General features: G+C 41.4%; 1 long non-coding RNA gene across 1 annotated transcript in view; it reads right to left on the minus strand.

The window, feature by feature from the left end:
* LOC310686572 overlaps positions 1–20,651 on the minus strand; it is an 80,142-nt gene extending 59,491 nt beyond the window's left edge. Inside the window, exons 1-2 of the long non-coding RNA XR_014515999.1 lie at positions 20,576–20,651; positions 10,791–10,886 (exon numbers count right to left, since the gene is read on the minus strand). This is a non-coding gene — a long non-coding RNA (uncharacterized lncRNA). The remainder of the gene's footprint in view (positions 1–10,790; positions 10,887–20,575) is intronic.
* Positions 20,652–21,179: the final 528 nt, after the last annotated feature.

A 21,179-nucleotide genomic window follows, 5' to 3' on the forward strand; every position in this document is an offset into this window, starting at 1 on the left:
TCCACCCCAATAACTCACACATCACACAGAAGTTTTTGTTTAAGATTTTTGGCATAATTTTGGCCACAACTTTATTAAAATACAAATTTGTGAGTGGTTGCGTAGGCATTGGTTGCGACTATCTGCCCCCACCATGGGGGACAGTCTGACATTCCGCACGATGCGGAAGTCAGAATGGGGGAATACACTTGGGGGTTACGCGGAGCAGGGAACCTGCCCTCACCCCAAGTGCAACTAGGAGCTCATTGCTATGGCCCGAGCCCCCTTGACAGAGTGGACAAGCAATAGTTAGCCCCCAATTCCTTTAACGGAATCCCTTGCAGCAGCAGCATTAGAGGGGCAGGCACAGCCAATCCATGCCCCTCAACCAACCAAACCATAAACCAATGCCTAACCGCGAACCTTACAAGTTGTGACGATTTGCTACGCAGTAGGCAAAAACCAAATGGCCCCAGCCAATCAGCCAGATGGACAAAATTCCTACCAGGCCCCCGCTCCAAAGCAGACGACCCCATGACAGGCATAGCAAGGTCAAAGCGAACAACCCTATTCTAGGGAGGGAGGGACGGGCAATCTGATGCACGGGCGAAAAGAGGAAGCTCTAGCCTCGTGCAAGGAGTTTTACTATTTCTGGCTGTCAATCAAAAAATGGCAACATTAACTTCTTCCCAACAACAAGGGAAGCCCCAATCGTATCAGTGGCCAACAATCAATTAGCCCGCCCCCCAACTTTGGAGTGTCCTGGCAGCCCCCACCGCAACACGTGCTCTCCATGAAGGACAACACGCTTTCCTGCAATAGGATAACTTGCATATCTACCTGCCAAGAGCTACATTTAAAAAATAATATTGATATCTGTTGTTCCTGATACTCGGATATTTTTATGCTAGCTGAACTGAAAATGCTTTTTGAAAAACTAAAAACAATAAAACATGCAAAGAAAAAGCTAAAGTACATCAAATGTGGAAACTTATTCATACACTTAGGAAGCTTCCTTATAACTGAGTCAGACCATTGGGTCCCCCTTGATCAGTATCATTTACACTGTATGGCAATGACTCTCAGGTATTTCAGACAGAAGTACCTCTCATTCCTACCTGGAGATGCCAGGGATTCAACCTAGGACCTTCTGTAAGCAAAGCAGATGCTCTATCATTGAGCTGCAGCCCTTCCCCGATGGAGGACCACAGGTGATTCTTTTCTGGGATGCTTCAATTCCTATTTATCCTAATTTCCTTAAAAGATGAGCAGTACCAGTTGGCTATTACATGTAAGTGCTGACACTAGTGATATCCAACTATGTTGTGCTGCTTTTGCTGCTGCAGAAAGGTGAATGTGGCTCTCTCTAGACTTTAATAATGTTAAAGTTAGTGCTAATGAATATTGCAAACATGTAATTATAGAACCAGAAAAGCACAAAAAAGGAATGTGGAAAATCAAAGGATGAAATAATAACAACATAATTCTGCCACTTCTTTTACTTTGCAATCACAAAATGCGCTTTGGGAATAACACAGTTTGAATGTTGTAGCATTCATTATTTCGCTTTGGTTCAGCAGACTGGGAAGACAAAACATTTTATATTTGCCTTGTAATTCTGCACTGCAGGATTCTTTAAGTTTATAAATTTGATTTGGTATTGTTCTGTTTACTATTTCCTATTTATAGTTCAAATGAAAAACAATGTATTGGGAATTAGGACATGGTTTCCATTATCTGCCTGTTATCGGTAATGATGTATGAAAGCAGAAAAGATCTTGGATTTTAAAAGGCCAGTTGTTCATGCAAGGCTGATGACATTAAAAATGGGGTTTTGACTAGAGGTTGGATGACATAAAATTCACCGGGCTAATAATCATGTGTGCTCTATATATTGGAAAGAAATTGTCCCCCCATGCTTTTGCCTAATATATAGTTTTAATACTATACTCTCTTTAAAGCAAGATACATACATGAATGCAAACAAACTAACTATAAACTGATGGTTTGTTTTATCTATTGCATGTGAAATTCACATTAAACCAAACTGATGATTTGGCTTCGGGAGGTTGACTTTCTGCCAAGGGATTTCAGACAGTCTACCTGCTCTGCCCCACTCCCTAGGAGTCTGTATTATAAGTTGCTGCCTTGTTGGTGACTGCCATTAAGTGGTTGCCAAAAGATTGTCAACATAGGGTCAGAGAACATAAGGTAGAGCCCCAAGCCAAGATCAGAGACTCAAGAACCATTATGGCAATAAGCCCTTGGTTCAGACTACAAGTCAAGAACTTTTGTACAACTCACTCCTTTGTACAACTCACACATTGAGTCGTTTTAGCAGTCAAGGAGATTGCAAAGAGCTGCCGCCAAAATTAACAAGGGGAACCTTTTGAAATGTATCTCCCATTATCCTTGATTATTGGCCATGCTGTCTGGGGAAGATGGGAGGTTTAGTCCAACAACATCTGGAGGGCCCCAGGTTCCCATCTTTCTAAGAAGATACTGTATGTCATCATTCCCTGTACTGGCTCCTCCAGTCCTTTGATCTGTTTCCATTAGTTTCTTTTAACAATAAATAAAATAGTATTATAACTGATCGATACACTGTACCATTGACACAGACACTAATATGATGCACTAGTACACCACTGACTTTCCCTGTGCAAGTTTGTGTCGCTCTCTCCCAAGTGCAATGTGGCCAGTTCTCCAGACACCATCTTACACCCTGCGCCTTCCTGTTCTGCTATCCAATAGTATCACTTCAGACAAAACTGGGAAAAGTCAGTTTAGGAAGAGAATGTGGCCAGAGAGAGAGAGAGAGAGATCCCAAACATGTGGGTCAGTATTATTTATGGTTGTTTGAAATACAACCTGCTCAAACTAGCCAAACTTGGTCTGCATTATGTTGACCTGCTAAACAATGCTTAAATTCTGTTGTCAAAATGTGACAAGCCAAATGCTTCTCTGGATGATGCCAAGCAGACATACATGAGCATGGTGGGTGGGTGTTTAAAGTAGTCCTACAAAGATGCTCCAAGACATTCATAATGCTGTAATCTGGACCATTTTTTCTCCCTTTTGCTCTGAGGACTTTTGGAAGAATTGTTGGCATGCCTGCAACAGAGACTTTCCTCATCAGCAGCCCTTTTCAAGAACAATAGAATCCAGACAGGATTAAGATCAGTGAAAGCAAGAGGGTGACATTTTATTCTATGGTAGCTGGAATTCATCTTTGGGCGTACTTTCTCCAGAGATCCAGTATCTTTAAATCCTTCTGCCAGTAGTTCTAACCAGAAGATCCATCTCTTCTTGAAACAATGAGGGCCTCCCACCCAAAACCATAAATGATTGGTTCAAGCTGATATATTCCATGTTTCACTCCCAACTACTCCAAAGAGTGAATTATGGACAAAATTTTCTTCACAACAGCATGTATAAATAAGAAGAGAATTTGTCATTTTGTGTTTCAAGTGACATATCTGGAAGCCATTTCAAACATCCACTGAAAAAGCCAGCCTGGAATTTCTCCTCATCCCATATTGTCCCTGTAAATGATAATGTAACATTCTGTTTCAGACACTCAGAATGCAACAGAATGCATGAGATGTTTGGTTCTGTAAACAGAACTAAAACGAAGCAGTTGCTGGATGACATGGATCAGAGCCTCTTTCTTGGGTCAGAGAGCTGACCAACTATGTCTGTTCACCACAAATGCACTTTGGGCTTATGTTTCTTGAACAGCAATCCTGGCAAACATATTTTGAAACTGAGGAGAATATCACAAGCAAGTTAGACTAGGGCATGGTGGTTATCTTTTTACCATCTTTAGTTTGAAAGACAACCAGATGCCAGTAGGAAACCAGCAAGCAGGACCCAGCCACTGATATTCAGAAGCATTACTGCCTCAGATGGTGGAAGCAGAGAATTTGTGGCACTGAAGCACAGCAGAGAGAGTAGACCAGCAGTGGTACAAAGAAGAAAGTAGTTGGGCCCCACTACCAGAGTCCTCAGCTCGCCATCCCACTATTGTGAAAACCTTGATATATAATTGAGTTCACATAGCTTCTCCTGTTCTTGGGCATGTATGTGTTACATGACAGATACGCAGTGGCTGTACACTACATTTTCAGTATGCAACTTGGATGAGTGCAGAATTGGCTAAAGCTTTATATTGCAAAGAAATCTTCATGGTTTTCTATAAAAACAGAGAATCCATAAACTTCATTTTTCCTTCTGTTGTGGTTTATGGTAAAACCTTGCATACCTCCAGTTCCAATGAAATAAATTTACCTGCTTTATTTCTTTGTCAGGGTTGAATTGCAAAAGGGCAGTTCTAGTTAATGTAAATTTAGTGCTGAGTGTTATTCGTAGGTGCACAGCACACTGAGAGTTATCTAATAGATGGCTGGTCAAAGATTGCTCCATGATCTTGCCAAAACAAGCCTACCATTTTTGTCATATGTATGGAATTGGACATGGAACCTGAAGGTTTCTTATATTTTTTTGGACTAGTAGCCCTTGATAACCTTAACCTCCAATAATTTGTCTTTTAAAGTAATCAAAGCGAGTGGCTATCACCACATATTGGGAAAAAGAACTACTGTATATAGATTAAGATATAACACATGAAGTTTTTTGTTCTAAAAGTTAGCCATGGAAAATGTATCCTTTGAGCTTCTTAAAAATGCAAGCTTCATTTCACCCAAGTTAATGAGAGTATTATCACAATCTCAAAAGAACACAGAGTACTTAATAATGGTCATTGTGTCTATGTTTTAGATATCTGTTAAAACTCTAATACTCCTACACAAAATCTAATAATTACAAAAAGCACATTAGTTCAAGTTAATATAACCATGGATAATTCATCTTTAATTAACAACATTAAACAAATGTGAAGTTAGAGAAGAATCTCAGTGCAGCATATTGAGGAAAATTGATTCATTGCTAAAAAATAAGACCGAAACATTAGAAGGCTGCATCTGATTTAAAGGGAGAAAGAAAGGTTTGAGTGACATATAAAATGCATGCAACCCCAATTATTCACCTTGACAGAGCCAACACAAGATATCAGATCATGCACAAGATATCAGCTCAAACCCATGACCCTGGGAAAATACAGATTCTGAATTTTGAACATCATTGTTCTTCAGCATGCCTGGGTCTGGTATTTTGGTGCAAATCTCACTGCAGGCAGGACAGATGAAACATTTAGATCCAGTTTCAAATTCCAATTCTCTTTGGTGTTGGAGTATTGAGGGTTTGATGAAGCCACACACAATAAAAATTCAATAACTAAGAGGGAAATAAACTAAAGGGATCATGTGTGTTTCACCACAGCAGTAAAGCTGTATTCCAGTATTGTCTTTTAAACATTGGATTTTTTTTTTTAATTCAATGTATCAATCATCATAGGATGGTTTTTCCTTTGTCATCCTATGTTTACCCATTCACCTCTCTTTTCTGTTTCATATCTTTCCCCTGCTTAGCTTCTGCCCATTTGAAATTTAGATATGAATTTGCTCAATTGCACTTTCACATTTTCTTTTCAATTCACAGACAACAACCCATGCATTGAAGCATGCTTTCTTAATTAACTGTGTTGCCGTGAATGCAAAAAAATAAAGCAAACTACCTTTCCTCCAGCCACTAGCTTCAATACATTCCCCTGCACTGTCAGGGTAAGGAAATGCTATTTGCACCAGAACTCATATAAAGTCTATGGGTTGAGGGAGCAGGAATGCAGCTGGATTGTGTCTATGCATCTCTTGCCAATCTGTCAATTATCCACAGGTAAGAACCTTCAAAGAGTCTTAGTGAATTGTACCAAAGGTCCAACTAAGCACAGCATCCACTTCACAGAGCAGTCAAACAGATGCCTCAGGAAGCCCGTAAACAAGGCAGTATCCCACTCCCCAACAACTGCATAGCTATCATGACTAGTAACCACTGATTGACTTATCCTCCTCAAAGTTGAACACCATCCTAGCATGCATACACATATGTCCATGTGTATGTGTGATTAAAGCAAATAGATGCTGCACTGAAGGCCTTTTCTGGCAAAGAGAAGCATCACTGGGGTGAATATGTCAGTTGCATGACAGAAAGCAACTGCTGATGATTTTCTCACCAGTGGTAACAAACTCTAGCCTGGAGCAGGCATGGAGCTGAGGACTTTCTGCACTGGTCAGCATGAACTAACTCACTCAACCTTAGGTTGCTTTCCCTCTGTTTCTATGTGATGTCAGTAATTTGTTGCAATTCCTCACTGTCTGTGGAAACCCTAAATGTTCCCTGTGTGGAATAGTTGTTAGACACTGCATCTCTTGTTATGCCTTTCCTTTGCCAGTACTCTCTCAGTATGTTTTTGATCAAGCCCTGCTCTTGACACTTTTATGATTTCCCCCCAAGTTGGTTTACTTTCACCATAATCCATCTTTCTTTTCTTGGAGGTTCCAAGACTCCCACCATTCAGTAAAATTGATGGCATCCTCCATTTCCAAGTTGATATTGATCTCAAGGATTCTCCATTTACTTGCCAGCTGTTTTCCACCAAAATTGCTACCTAATCAGGCTTGTTTTTTAAAAAAAATATCCAGCCAAAGTCTTTTTATTAAAGAGTCATTTTAGCAGGAGACATTGGCAGGTAACCTTGAAATTTCTGTTTTTTCTACATAATCCTTGTCAGATGGAGATGCTGTGTAGTCAAAATAAGAAGACAATCACTCTAGGATAGGCAATGAGTCGGCAAGCTTGTGACTCAAGGGCACATTTTACAAGCAATTTATTCTTTATTTCACACCAGAGGTTACACATAAGGAGTTGATGACATTAGAGGGCCAATTCCTACAATTTTAAATCCAAGGCAGAGCCGCTTATTCCTTCTGCCATCAGAGGAGCTTATCAAGAGCAAGGTGCCAGGAGGAATGGGCTGTCTTTTGAGGAAAGATACAGATGATTTAGGAAGACAGGAATCTGCTTTACACTGAATCAGACCAGTATGGTCTAATCTGCTAGTGGCTCTGTGGGGATAAAAATGGGGGGGGGGACCCACTAGGTGCATCCAGACATCAAAGCTGAGACACTTGGGACAAAACAGCACATGACACTGACTGTTTGAAGGAAATTGATGTACCTATTTTGTTGTATTGCTGGCTGCAAAGTGGAGTCTAAAGGAGTCTGCAGGGGCATATAGGTGTGGAAGGGAAGGTTAAGTTTTCTTCTTTCTGCCACGGTCCCAACAAAAATAGCCTCACCAAAATACAAGTAAAAACGTCTACCATATCAGCCTGATCCACATGCTTATTAACTTGAAACGTGTAGTGAGATGTTACTTCCACACCATGAAACCATTCTGTCAGGGGACTGCCACTGGAACAGGGGAGAAAGCCAGGGGGATACAGAGAGCCTCCAGCGCTCCTGAGGAGCAGCGCCTCGTCCAGCGGTGGAGAAAGCCACGCCTCCAGTGGAGCAGAGTGGGAAGGGGGCAGCCAAGCGAGGGGAGGGCTCGAAGATGCTACTGAGAGCCCAAGCGCCTCACCTAGCCCAGCTGGCCAGGAGGCAGGCATGGCGTTTCCGTCACCCAGCTTACACAGAGGGATGAAACGTAAGGAGGGAACACAGAGATTTGGGGTGTCTAAGTTCTTATGTTGGGGGAGAAACCGGAAGGGGCCACTCCCAGAATCTGCAAGTGACTGAGATGGACATGAACTTTCTGGTTCTGCACTGTAATTGGTTGAACAAATAAAAACCTGTTAAAGGTCGGAGTCCTGCCTGGTTACTCATGAGCAACCACCTCACCACCTGACACATTCGTCCTCTTTTTCCTCTTCCATTCTCCTCTCTCTAACCAGACCCAATGGGGCACTCCTGCCATTCTCCTGTCTTTCTCTACCAAAAACAACAAAGAGCCAAAACCCCATACAAATCACTGGGACATGAACAATGTCCATAGGGAATACTGGATTTCTAAGTGGACAGATTTGGAATCCAGATGCAATCTGTCTATAACCTTAAAATAGCTGACTATCAATGACAATAAAACATACATGGCCAGTCTAATACCATGTCTAGTTTGGCCCCTAAAAAGCTGACATGTTTGGGGGGGAAATATGTTCAAGTCTCTACAAAGTACTCAACTTGGCTTGTTGAACTATCCAATATATATTCTACCAAGGCAAATGATCAATGTACTTAAATGCCTAGGGCATGACATGACCCAACCCAAGTTAAGTATTTTAAAGGGTAGATTCTGTTCAGAGTTAGGGATGCTTAAGGCCATTAATTTCAATGGGCTTTAGCGTGTCTAACCCTGGATAGGGTCAGGTTGCATCGCCATTGACTTCACTAAAGGATGTTTTAAATACACACACTTAACCCTCAGAATTAAATTCATGGGATTTGCAAGAGCTGAGCTTCATCTGCATTGTGCCCCTAATTCAATTATGAATGGCATGCTTTTATTTTGAATTTTTCAAATAATTTAAAGCTAATTGTTCATGCTTTAAAGTTTTCAACATGTTGAACTATACTGATTGTCCAGAAACTGTAGTGGTTAGGACATTTTAATGTCCTGCCATGTCTGTAATGAAGTGTAATAAAAAATTACAAGGCACTTTTTGTTGATGCTTGGAAGTTGAATAAGCAGTCAGGGGAGAATTTCCTTTTTCTTTCAACCAAGACTTAGAAGTCTGAGGCCCTCCAGCTAGTTAATAAAAAATGTTTATCTCCTACCTTTTTATTCCCATAACCATTCTGATGTTGCATGCATAAAATTTCAGCTTCCTAGTGGCATAGTTCACTTTAGCATGCTTGGTTGTGGGGCCTTAAGAGCAAATGGAAATCAATCATGCAGGGCCTCTCTGGTTTAAAGGCAACATGGCTGGAGTTCTTATATTATAAATCATTCATGCTGAAAGGTGGGTATAGAGTCATAATCAAAATGAGTGGGTCTGGGAACAATCTTGGCTGTGCACACAAAAAATCATGTGAACCTTTCACACAGAAGTTTGAGCACTGATTCATTACAATGAGGCACACATTTATCCTGACTTAATCTGAGCAGAAATGCCACACAACTTTCAAATGTTTAAGAGCAAAAACGCTTGATGCTAAATCCATGTGTAATATTGTTGTTTAGGAGCCAAACAGTCTACTACCAGATAGTAGTCAGTGGGTTGCATAACTGATTAAAAATTATTCTAGGACTTCTGCTGAATCAGAGGGATCAGACTAAAAATTCCAGCATGCTATTATGGTGGACCGTAGACATCCTTGAGCCCTGTTTTTCAATCTTAGGTTCCCAGATTACAGCTCTCATCATTCATTTTCAGTGAAGCGAATGTTCAGGGACAGTGGGAGTTGTAGTCCAAAAGTATAGATTGTACACTAACCTAGAGAGCAGACAAGATATAGAGCAGGAACTATGCATCCAACAAGCCGAGGACAAAGATTTATTTATAGATCATGGATGTTTCTGCCCATGCAAAGCCTAATTTCATGTTCCCCAGAAGCTTATATGGTCCTATCATCTCTTGAGGAACCCATGAGCTGCCTAATGTGCCTAGTCCCTGCCCACTGCTATATAACAACAGTGGATGATAGGCTGTTCAGGATCAGGACTCTGTTTCATGGGAAGCATGCACAGTTAAAACCTTCCTCCACTTTAGTTCTGGTGACCTCCCCAAGCTGCTTTCATATGAGTCAGGACAGACACTTCCACTGGAACCAATATGGAGATATAGGAGAAGGAAATAAGATATAGCAAAGATGGACTGATGAAGAATTTTTACGTGTAAGAAGGAATTGTAGGCATGTAACCAGAGCACAGTTAAAAGCAAAATTGCCATGGATGTTTAGTTGAGATTCCTCCATTACAGGAATGACCATTGGAGTCCCTTCCAACTCTGTGATTCTATGTTTCTTCATGCAACACACCCCAATCCAGATTTTGTTAAGGTTTAGTTTTAAATTACATTTTGCTTCTTTTGCCCCAAGTGTTAAAAAGGCAAGCAACCACATGAACTGTAAACATAACTGGAAATGCCTGTTGAAACATCCATGTAACAACATTCTAATATTACATTACAGTATTTGACAAGTTTCAAGATCGCATTCAGATTTTCTGCTATTATATCAATTTACTAGTATGTTTCACTGAAATATCAATATTGATTTATTGATTCATTGCAGCAAAACAAGCATCAGCAAACTATTCATTACTTTGGAATGCCATGAAAGTAAAGTAGCATTAGCCATTCACAAAGCAGCCTGACAATATTCTTCCAACAAGCTTGTGGTACCAAATAAATACAGCCAAGACATCTTCTCTTTAATCCAGAAGTGACCAAAGAGTCCACTTTATCCCACAATGCTATGTGAAATATGCCTGACAGATCTGAGAGCCAATATACACACTCCAGAGGAAACCACCAAGGCTTCTTATTATTAAATGGAATAAGCAGGCAATGAAACTGTCTCAGTTTCAGCTTTTTTGAGGAAGAAATTTATATTCATTCAGCATATCTTAAGTCTTTCATCAGCTTAGATAACAAAGCATGTCCTCTACTCCAAATGTTTAAATGGTGCAAAGAGAATGGGAATAATGGGAAGTTAGGGAGGAAAGTAAGGGAGGGGGTGTCATTCTCTTATAAAACTACAATTTTCGGGATTATCTGGGTGAAGTATGACAATTTAACCAGTTCATTTTTTATATGCAAATATTAGGTTTGCAGCACCAGGCTTGGAGATTGTGCTTCTACCAACATACCACAGGATACAAGTGCTATGCTTCTTATCTTATTACAACCTACCTTCCTGTCTTCTGTGGGGCAAATTCTCAACAGGAAGCTGATGTATATTGAGTCAACCCACTGGGGGAAAAGATGGATTTTTCTGGAGGGGGTGTTCTAGGGGGGAAAAACCACAGATTTTTAAGTTGCTTTTTAAGTACTTTTTACATATTGAAAGTCACTTTGTTACTTTAAGAACATAAAATGCATCATGTATAACTTGGTTTATAGTCATAGAATTCTTACATATGACGTATTTAATGTACAATTTATTCAGACAATAATTGCAAACTGAAATTTATTTTAAGTTTTTGTTACGAATGAAGTTACATGCTGGCGAACCTACCATCATTTTGGTTTTGCAGTTTACAAGCAGATGAAAACAAACGATCAGCATTATATTAAACAAATTATTTATTCTAAAAAAGTATTGTGTTTTCTACAGTCCTCAATATCATCAAGCAAATAAAGAGAGCCAAAAAAGGAGAAGGGGAACAAAACTCAACAAACACTACCTGAAATTGAATCAGTCTCTTTTTCTAAGCTATCACTATCCATTTCTGTTTCTTCATATTTGTCATCAAATTTATCACGGGCTTCTAGAAACTGAAAAGTTGCCCAGATTGAAACAAGCTTCTACCCTTTCATGTGTCAGTTTATGTCTTGATTTGGTGTAAGTATTTCCAAACTCAAACCAGTTTTTTTCACATTCTGCAGAAGATGGAGGAATATGAAAATGGTAAGAAGCAAGAGAAGATGGGGACTGGGTTGTGAAAAGGCCCAACCAATATGTAGAAGGGGGGATATGCTTGGCAGAATCCCAGGCTGCATTCCTTGGCCTAGTACCTGAAGATGTTTTGTAGTCTGCAATATCTGAAAGTACCTTTCCAACATCAAGCTGAAAGCATGCTGCTTGGTTTGTAATCCAGTCAACATCAGAAGCACTAGTTCTGGCCTTGAATCTTGGATCCAACAGATTTGCAGCATCATGAACTGGATGGCAACAAAATTATGTTATTCTGCACTTTCTCCCACTCCCAGTCCTTTGATGCCTAATCAGAAGAACAGAAAGCCTCTCCTCTTCCCAAAGGCGAGGGGTTGTGAGCGGGAATCGCTTTCCAGGTCCACAGGGGGGCGTGGTCAGGCCCCCCTGCATCTCTGGAGTCCTGGGCCTGCATCACACACTCCAGCCAGCCAATCCGGCTTGCTGGTGGGCATGGTTTAGCTGTTTAAAATGGCCACAGGCCCACGGGCTCCTCCTTATACAAGGCTTCCTCGGATCACTCGCCCGCCCTCCCTTTAGGTTTGGCCTCAGCACCTGACCTTGCTATGGACCTCGGTTGGTCACCTTGGTTGTCCAAGGGGCCTGGAAGGAATTTTTTCCACTTGGGAGATTGGCTCTAGCTGCTTGGTTTCTTCACCTACCTCATAGCAAATAGTCACAACTTTGTAAGGTTTGGCGGTTAGGCATTGGAAATGGCGTCGTGTGTTGGAGGGGAGGTTGTGGCCATCACCTACCCATCTCCTGGAAGGATATTCTGTTAAAGGAATCCAGTGGACCTGTTTGGGAGTTGCCTGTCCGATGCCTAGGGCCATGGCACGACCCTCCAGTGACATTAGGGGAAAGTTTCCAGTTGATTCACATCAACAAGCTCTCCCTATAGGTTGTTAACCCTTGTGTGACTCCCTGCAAAGTGGGCAGAAGTCAAGTATGGTCAGTTCGGTTCCAATGCCTAAACCAATACCACTCACATTCTGTAACCAATAACGTTGTGGCCTTTTTTAGCCCATTGACCTAAAATACTTTTGTCCATGTGTCTTATTTCATCACAAAACGGGGAACGGGGCCTCAACTCCCAAACAGGTCCACCAATAAAGGTCACAAGCAAAGATGTCACTGGATCCTCCTGTGACAATGACTGTGCCCTTCAAAAGGCAGAATTGATTGCATCTTGTGCTTGTGTTTGAGTGCAGCTGCTTGTCCTTGGTGTACAGAGTACCAGCACCACTTTGTTTCTGCCCATGGCAGCCATTTTGTGGTGGCACCCACATGTTTCCCCCCTCCCCAATATCTATGTGTACCAGCACCTCCGTTTTCACCAGAAAGAAGCCTTTCATTTCAAGAATGACAATACATGTACCCTACTGCACTAAAGCCCTTCTCAGGTGAATTTGACCTGAAACCAAGAGTAAATGAAATTTATTGTATGCATGTCAGTTTCCATAGGTTAGCCCCATAGCTTAATGAAAAAGTGAAGACTTGAGAAGCATAATGGTGTGTGGAGTTGAAACATTAGCTTTATCACATACCCAAATACTTATTCACTCAACAAAAATAATGTAAGACCTTGTTGTGGGTATTAATATATTCTCCCTCCAAATCCTTAAAAGCCATCACTGATTTAAGGTTGGTTGGTTTTTCCAGCTTGTCAGATAGACACTGGTGTGTTCATCTTTAGAAAATGATATATGACCTGAGGAGCAGGTTTGCAGAGGCACTGAAACTCATTTCAGTATCCAGCTACTTCCAAGTAGAAAAACATTTATCAACTCAATTAAAAAGAATGCACAGAATAATATCCCAGACATTAAAATCCCAATATTGCTACACAGAGGAAATTTTACTATTTATTTTCTGTTACATTTCCAGGCCTAGTGCGCCACTTGATATTATACTTCCAAACTGAGAGAGAAAACCCCTAAACAAACTTAGGATAGCCATAAAGCTTTATTCCTCAGCCAACAATATCATCAACGAAACTTCCAATTTCCTTTGTTTTCAAGTTCCATGTAAACCCCTTGTTGCCATTTAGCATGACTTTTTAAAGCACTGTTTCCATGCACTGGAATAGACAATATTATGATCTGTTGCAAAATAGCCTGACCACAAATTCACGTTTTGTGCTGTTAACATGCAATTCTAGTCAGACAAAATCTATCTTGCTTTATTATATCCTCCATTTTGACCTTTATCTCATTCTTATTTCCTTTAGGAAAAGAAATCAAATGTGTAGGCAAAAGTATTATTTTACCAATTAGTTCTTGAACTAATTCACTAAATCTCTATCCCCCCCACCCCGCAATCCAGACTCACACACATTCCACAGACGAATACAAAACAGTTTTCCATATTTATCCAAATATTAAGTGTGCCAGTTCAACCACCTGAACCTTGATAAAGAAAAACTACATTTCATAGATTGTATATCTCAAGTCACATACTTCAGTTCACATCCTAGCTGCTATAACCCACCAAGTCCCAAGCTGGGCTCAGGTGCAATGCACAAAGCTAACCAGGGAACAAAATAGCTCAGATAAGAGCATCACCCAGCCACTTGCTACAGAAGACAAATAGCAAACCTTGGAACTATATTTGGCCTAGGGCAATATACCCTCCCAAATCCAAAAGGGTAAGTTAACTGAACTCTCGACAATTTGCAAAACCCATCAGCAAAACAGAGTAAAGGGCTTTGCACAGTTCAATACTACCTACCAGCTTGGTAGGTAGTACCAGTCCACAGAAAACTAATGGTGCTTGGATTCTGTTGAAATTACTCAGACATTTTCTGTGGCACCCAGCCTCTTATTGTTGCAGGCCCTAATCTTATCCCATAGAATCCACTGCAGTGCAGAATCAACCTGTTCTGCATTGTACAGTGGTACCTCTGGTTATGAACTTAATTCATTCTGGAGGTCCATTCTTAACCTGAAACCGTTCTTAACCTGAGGTACCATTTTAGCTAATGACGCCTCTCACTGCCTCTGCACCAATGCATACAATTTCTGTTCTCATCCTGAGGTAAAGTTCTCAACCCGAGGTACTACTTCCAGGTTAGCGGAGTCTGTAACTCAAAGTGTTTGTCACCTGAGGTGTTTGTAACCTGAGGTACTACTGTATGTGCAAACTGAATTGTGCATCTTTGAAATTCAGAAATGTGCTAGGTTTCACTACAGCAGTGATTCAAAGAGTCAAGAATGCTCAGAAGTGAAATCTAAAATGTGAAAGGGATTATTTGCCTTTATAGTTGCATGAAAGCTAAGTTGTACTTCTCAGCAGTGCTTTGAACTTCATTGCCCGTCTCCTTTTTTAAATCCAAACAACCTCCACCCACTCACACCATTAAAATCCACTTTGGTTTATGTATCTTTGGCAAATGAAAATCTAACAACTGATGCCACATTTGTTATGAAAGGAAATGGCCACTTTGTGAACATAAAGGCTGCATTGTCACCCTAGCACAGCCTTCGTCATGTGAAATATCATTAACCTGAGGTAATAAAACCCTCTATAAATGGCATTTTCCTCAGGAACAAGGGCCATGCCTGCCAAACCATCATGTGGTTCCCAGTTTTACATTTGCTCAGAGTAGTAATTCAGCAGCACGATTGCCTCTTTGTAAGAAGCATCTACAATAAAATAATTTATGGCTTTAATTAGGTAGGGTGCTTATTTCTTTTGCATTGGAGGCCTTAAGGGGGTCAGTTAGTGATGCTTCGTGACCAGATTCATTAGTACCACTTATTTTCATTTACCAATGACATAATGAAATGGTAGGTTTAACTTCTTTTACCTGGTTAATTCTTCACACCAAGTGATACAGAGTTTTTTCTGAGCGAGGTAGGACATTATCACCCTATTCTTAACTGAAACTGCTGCCCCATAGGTAGCTTTCAGAGGGGAGCCAGGGGTTGTGCCAAGAGTCAGAAATGAAGGCCAGACCAGAGCTACAAAGTCCATTGCTGCCTAGGAACATCTCAGCTGAAACAGGAATTATTTTATAGCCCTTCCCCTGGAGGAGATTCCAAAAACCGCCATGAGTGGGCAGGGCCAGTCAGAGTCAGAAAATAGTTCACTGCCAGGAAGTTACTGGGACAAGCACATGTGGAAAACGAAAAAGATAAATGGAAGGTGTGTAAGACAAAAATATACATTTTAAGGCAAGAATAGGGGACATTTGGCTCTGCAGTTAAACTTCAACTCCCTTCAACCTAACCATTAACCACCATTAATGGTGAGGCTGAGGCTGATGGGCGTTGTAGTTCAGCCAAAGATTTCCCCCCTCCATTGAGGCATCGGAGGCATTGTTGAAGGTGTTTATAGAGGAAGCAATGTGGGATATAGGGCAGAAGGAAGTCACAGATGTCAAGAGCCACAATAGAAAATGATCTGAGATGGGTAATAACAGATGGGAAATGTGGTTTAGCAAAAAGGTGGATACCAACAGAGCAAATAGAGAATCAGTAATGTAGAAATAGAAAAGGGAAGAAAAGGTGGAGGTGGTAAGTTCTAATGATTGAATTCTAATTATTGTGAATTGTGCAAGCCCTCACAAGGTAGCTAGCAAAAAAAAACAAACAAGTTAAAAACAGAACAATTGAATACATAATATGTAAAAAAACCAAACAAACCATGTAATGAACAATGTGTTAAAAATCAAAAATTATATTCAGTTGTATCTAAATCTTCTCTAGATGGTTGCTGGACAGGAGGGGATGGATTTTTATTTTATTTTTAATGTCCTCTCCATTCCACTTATTGTCAGCTGAGCTTGAGAAACACCGTGTCAGGGAACTGCCATCAGTGCCGGAGGGAGAGAGCAAAAGCCAGAGGGATTTCAGAGAGCGTCCAAGGATCGGGAGAAGCAGCCCATCTTCTGGGGAAGAGAATCAGCGTAGCACCAGTGGAGAAGGGGGACAGCTGGGGGAAGTGGCGAGGCGGTCCCAGGACTCCTTGCCGGGGACCAGCAGGGAGAGTAGGGGTCCTCCACTGCCCACGCCCTCCTTGCGCAGAAGGCTTTCGCGCAGAGAGAGTAGGAGGAGACTAGGCGTCAAAGAGCTTCTTTGCTGGAAAAAGTTTAAGAAACGCCCACTGACGGATGCTGCCAGCGATTGAGTCAGCCACGGGTGAGTGGCTGTCCAGACAGAAAAGGTTCATTTAGGCAACCCAGCCAGGTGTTTGCACCCAGCCGGGGAGATAAGCACCGGCTTACGCACGAGCAACCCCTAGAACCATTACACACCGTTATTGACTTTAAAGTGCTGTGTTGTTTTTAAAAAGGCCAGTTCTAGGTTATTTGCTTTATCACAAATTGTCTCCACATAATTTAGCAGAATTTTACAGAATTATAATTCAAAGTAGCTATTGCTACTGAGTTTCTGTTAAGTTTTAGCCCTTTTCCATTATAGGTTTTGTTTTAAACATTTTTGTACTTCTGAAAAATTCTTAGTATTAGATGTACCATCAAGTGGCCAAAACCATAAGCCTTGTGAGATCTCTAAGCAATCTTACTCCAGCACTAGAAAATTTACTGTGAGGAGTATGGGGAGTAATCTGGTATTGGCAGAGAGAGTGACTAGATGACCTAATAATTTCTTCTTACTACTTTCGATGAGATGATGAATAAGGACCAGCCCTTTTAATAAATTGCTATGTGCACAGACAGGAAGCCATCCAACTGCTTCTCAACTGGCTCCAGTAAATTTAAAGTCAATTCCAAATATACCCAATGTATTCTCTGAGCATCAATCCTTTTGCTGCCCAAATGGTGCCATCAATGCACAAGAGGAAAGTTTCAGCAGGCTTGAGGGATCTCCAAGGTTTGCAGAAGTACAAAAGACCCCGGGGAAGGGGGGATTAACCCTAAAGAAAGGAATCCAAAAACTCCTTGAGGGCTGAGTATGCTCAGTGGCCATAGAATGTTACCTGGCCATTTGGGGGGACGGGACACAGAAAAATGGAATAGGAGAGGGAAGGGAGAATCATGGAAGACGGTAAAGTTGGCTGGCTGGAACTCTCAACAGGAACAATCCACACTGCAAAAGTTAGTTGAAGGTCTCACTTGTGACATCTCATTTGTTATCACTGTTGCAATACTGTGTGTTTGTTAGTCAGAGTACATGAATATGCACATGTGTAGGTGTGTACCTAATTCAACGTCGTACAAATTAAAGTAAATTTGGACATTTCTGCATGGTGAGGTCACTTAGTCAAATATCAGAAATGGCCACCAGCCAGAAAACTTTGGATTGAACTCAGCATGACTAGTGTGTGGCTTTTGAATTCTCTTTTGAATCAGACTTCCCCAACCCCACTTCCAATTCTGAAAGTTAAAGGAGGTTCCAACCAACTTTGTTCTGTGGTTTGGAGCCTGGACTTGGAGAGGAGAACAGTTGTAGGGAAACATTGAAGGGCAATGAAATCAACAGAAATAAATTAGTTGACTTGTGACTAATTCGTCCCACTGATTTTGGTAGGGCTTAAGCATAACTAATTTTGTCTGGATGTGGGCCCTTGTATGTTAAAAGATTTTTATTTTGGCCAGTGTTATTTATGGATAAATATGTGAAAGGGCATTTTGTGATTTCTTTTAAAAAAAAAAGCACAGGGAGGAAATAGCTACAGTAGAGCTTTTTTAAAAAAAGTACCTGCATGGTTCAGCCAAAATTTAGCATTATTAAGTCCAGCTGATTTCAAGGGCACAGTAAGACTAAACCGTGGTTTACTTTGGCTGAATTGTACTTTGTGGCTAAAATACAGCTGAAAATTAAAATCAATTTTTAAAATCATACAATCTCAAAACATCAAGTTTACTCAAAATACCAGTTTAAACCACTGGTATTGTACTCAAACATTTTAGTAGATTATATTTGATGGTATATCCTGAGAAGTTTTGTAACTGTATATGTAAAACTACAAACAATGACCATCATAATACCGGTAATTTGCATTTATTTTGGCCCATTTTGAAGACAGTTAATGGGACATTAATTGCAACAGGTGACATCCATCATTAGTCATAACCCAGAGGAGATTCATTGAAATCAATGGATTTAAGGTAAGCCAAATAAGTCTACTCTGAGAATGATTTAGTTGGATAATGGTCATTGGTTTCTCAGTAATGTGTCCTATTGATTTCAATCATAATAAAGCACAAATAACTTTATCAGGATTTGGGCATTAAAAAAATATTATGTCAATCCATCAAGAACAGAAGTAGTCAATACATGTCCTGTACCCCTGACCTACCTGTCAGCAAGTCAGCCCAAAGTTCCAAGTCTGAGGGTCAATCCACCCTCAAGTGAAGTCCAAAGTCTGAAGTTTGGGAAATGAGGTTCAGGGTCAATCCATGTTGTTGTTGTTGTTGTTGTTGTTGTTGTTTAGTCGTGTCCAACTCTTCATGACCCCATGGACCAGAGCACACCAGGCACTCCTGTCTTCCACTGCCTCCCCCAGTTTGGTCAAACTCATGCTGGTAGCTTCAAGAACACTATCCAAGCATCTCGTCCTCTGTCGTCTCCTTCTCCTTGTGCCCTCCATCTTTCCCAACATCAGGGTCTTTTCCAGGGAGTCTTCTCTTCTCATGAGGTGGCCAAAGTATTGGAGCCTCAGCTTCATGATCTGTCCTTCCAGTGAGCACTCAGGGCTGATTTCCAAAGTCCAGCAGTCAGGATACAGTCCAGAGTCAAACCTGAAACACAGTCCCGTGGAGGTCCAGGAGCATTCAAGTCAAGGTTCATCAACACAGGCAGTTAAGCAGACCCAGCACCTCAGCTCTGCTTCCTTTTTGCCCCTTGCATGCTGATTGCAGCATCTGGGCTTGATGAAGCATGGGGCCCTCACCTGCTCCAATCCTACTCCAGCTGGGGAATCACACACCTCCTCCCAGAGCTAACGAGCCCCACCTGGCCAGCTAGGGAGCTGGGCTGTGGGTGCTTGTCTGCCTCAGCCTCCTGTAGTGCCCCTCCCACTGCTTCCTACGCCTCAGAGCCCATCATGTTTGTAGAGACAGGGGCCCTTCTAGCTCAGGTGATGGGTCCTGCTGCCCCGGGTCCTGTGCACTGACTGCCATCCCCTCACCATCCTTCGTCACCCCATGAGTACTTCCTATATCAATCTTTCCTCCACCCTCAGCCTGCTCAGGTGTGTTCCAAGCCCAGCTACATCCCTCACCAGGATCCCCTTCCTCCTCCCTATTATCCTGCCAGTTCATGACAATGTGATTGTCTTCTGCATGGTTTGGACTGCAATTCCCATTACCCCATGGTGACTGGGTTTGATGGTAGTTGTACAAACATCTAGAGGGCACTGACATTGGCTACCACTGATCTAGAAGATGTTGATACTTGTAGATGTTGATACTTGCTGGCAATGCTTGTTATAGAAATTAATTGCTCACCCACCATTTGGCATTAAAATTATAGGCATTCAGCACAAAGAGAATAACTTTCTTCCCCAGAACTTGTGGACAACAGAGAAGGGAGATTGAGTGGAACAAAATAACATTAAATTTAATGAAAAAGTAAAAGGGTGTAAGTAAAGTGAAAACTAGTTCTTGAAAATCATGGCATATTTTGAAGCACAGCAGGCAGGGATATCTGAAATAAATGGATTGTCCATGGAAAGCTCACAAAACCACTAGTATTTAACATCTCTGTCCAACTTGGAATTGTCTTTCTCCATTAAGATGAGATTTCCTTAATAGTGTGTGTTACCTTCACACCCCATGCGTCAGCTAACCCACTTCCTGAAGGAAAGTAGCTTCCCTCAACCCGCACTCTTACTGATCCTACAGATTTACTGTGTTTAAGTCTAAAATTGTTTTGCTATTTTATTTTGAATAAGCCATCTTCTTCTTGACCCACTTGAGACTCAATATGGATTTCTGGCAGCCAAAGAAAGTTAACAACTTGTCTTTCACAAGCTGTTTTTGGTGGATCGGCTGTCCTGCCAAATGAATGGAACGAAGATTAATTTCAATAATAGAATTCAAAAGACATCCTTTTCCCAACTATCCAGTGATTATTACCTCTGTGGAAATCCCCCTGAAGATTGCAGGATGTGTGGCTGAAAGGTAGGGAGCTGTAGAAGAAAACCACATAACAGGGAGAGCTGGCTGATAGGAAGTTCTCTTTTGGATTCATGGTGCTTTGGAGCCAAAAAACATCTGGAAAGGAGACAAAGAAAACTCTTTTCTGAGATAAACTTCAAACTATACTCACAGGTTTCCCCTTGATTTCCTTAACTGCTCTCTTTTCACACATAACTAAGGGTATGTTTTCATATTCTCACAACCAACAGGTAAGATAATTGAATATAAGTAAAAAGTCATTAAAAAGGTAAAGGGACCCCTGACCATTAGGTCCAATCGTGGCCGACTCTGGGGTTGCGGCGCTTATCTTGCTTTATTGGCTGAGGGAGCCGGCGTACACCTTCCGGGTCATGTGGCCAGCATGACTAAGCTGCTTCTGGCGAACCAGAGCAGCGCACGGAAACGCCGTTTACCTTCCCGCAGGAGCGGTACCTATTTATCTGCTTGCACTGTGACGTGCTTTCGAACTGCTAGGTTGGCAGGAGCTGGGACCGAGCAACAGGAGCTCACCCCATCGTGGGGATTCAAACTGCCAACCTTC

This window comes from Podarcis liolepis, assembly GCF_965112155.1.
Source record: "Podarcis liolepis genome assembly, chromosome: 9".
NCBI classification, from domain to species: domain Eukaryota; kingdom Metazoa; phylum Chordata; class Lepidosauria; order Squamata; family Lacertidae; genus Podarcis; species Podarcis liolepis.